This window comes from Bactrocera dorsalis, chromosome 4 (genome assembly GCF_023373825.1).
Source record: "Bactrocera dorsalis isolate Fly_Bdor chromosome 4, ASM2337382v1, whole genome shotgun sequence".
Lineage (NCBI taxonomy): Eukaryota > Metazoa > Arthropoda > Insecta > Diptera > Tephritidae > Bactrocera > Bactrocera dorsalis.
In genome coordinates, this window is record NC_064306.1 from 61,021,228 (window position 1) to 61,021,918 (window position 691).

Sequence of the window (691 nt, forward strand, 5' to 3'; positions counted from 1 at the left end):
TCCGCATTCAACTCACAGCTTATCATAAACTGACATTAAATTTAAAGTAGTCTAGTGCTTCCACACTAATATGAACTTCAACAATAATAACTAAAATATTGTACATATATTCGTCTATGTTTTTAGTATTAGTATTTTGTTATACTCTCTCATAAAAACTTATGCCAGAAAACCACTTAAATCAATATCACAGGCAAATAAAAACAATTACAACTAATTTTCACGTCACGTCGATAGTTGATCCAAATATTTATTCGCCGAATGTTAACGGCTCTTTTTTTGGCTAACAGTAAGTATGGTGGGGATGTAGCTCAGTGGTAGAGCGTTCGCTTTGCATGTGAAAGGCCCCGGGTTCAATCCCCGGCATCTCCAGTCGGTTGAAAAACAGGCAGATTTTTTATTAAAATGAAAACAAAGAGCAAATTAATATAATATTATAATTTAGTATGTAAAAATCAAAATCGAATGGATGATATAAATTTATGTGCAAATATCTACTGCGAAATAGTTAAAAATACCTTCTTTTTCTATTTTTTTTTCAAAATATTTCATTAAATTACTTAATAAAATAGCGTTCGTCGATGTAAAATTGGCTGTTAGAAACCACGCTGTGAACTTACATAATTCTAAACTTTTAGTTAACAGCATATGTATGTTTGTGTGCGTATGTGCCAGCACATGGCAATCACAT

The 691-nt window shown here is 31.5% G+C and overlaps 1 non-coding gene across 1 annotated transcript; it reads left to right on the forward strand.

The window, feature by feature from the left end:
- Positions 1 to 300: 300 nt before the first annotated feature.
- Positions 301 to 372, forward strand: Trnaa-ugc (transfer RNA alanine (anticodon UGC)). Its single transcript has one exon. It is a non-coding gene; the product is annotated as a tRNA-Ala (tRNA).
- The last annotated feature ends 319 nt before the right edge of the window (positions 373 to 691 follow it).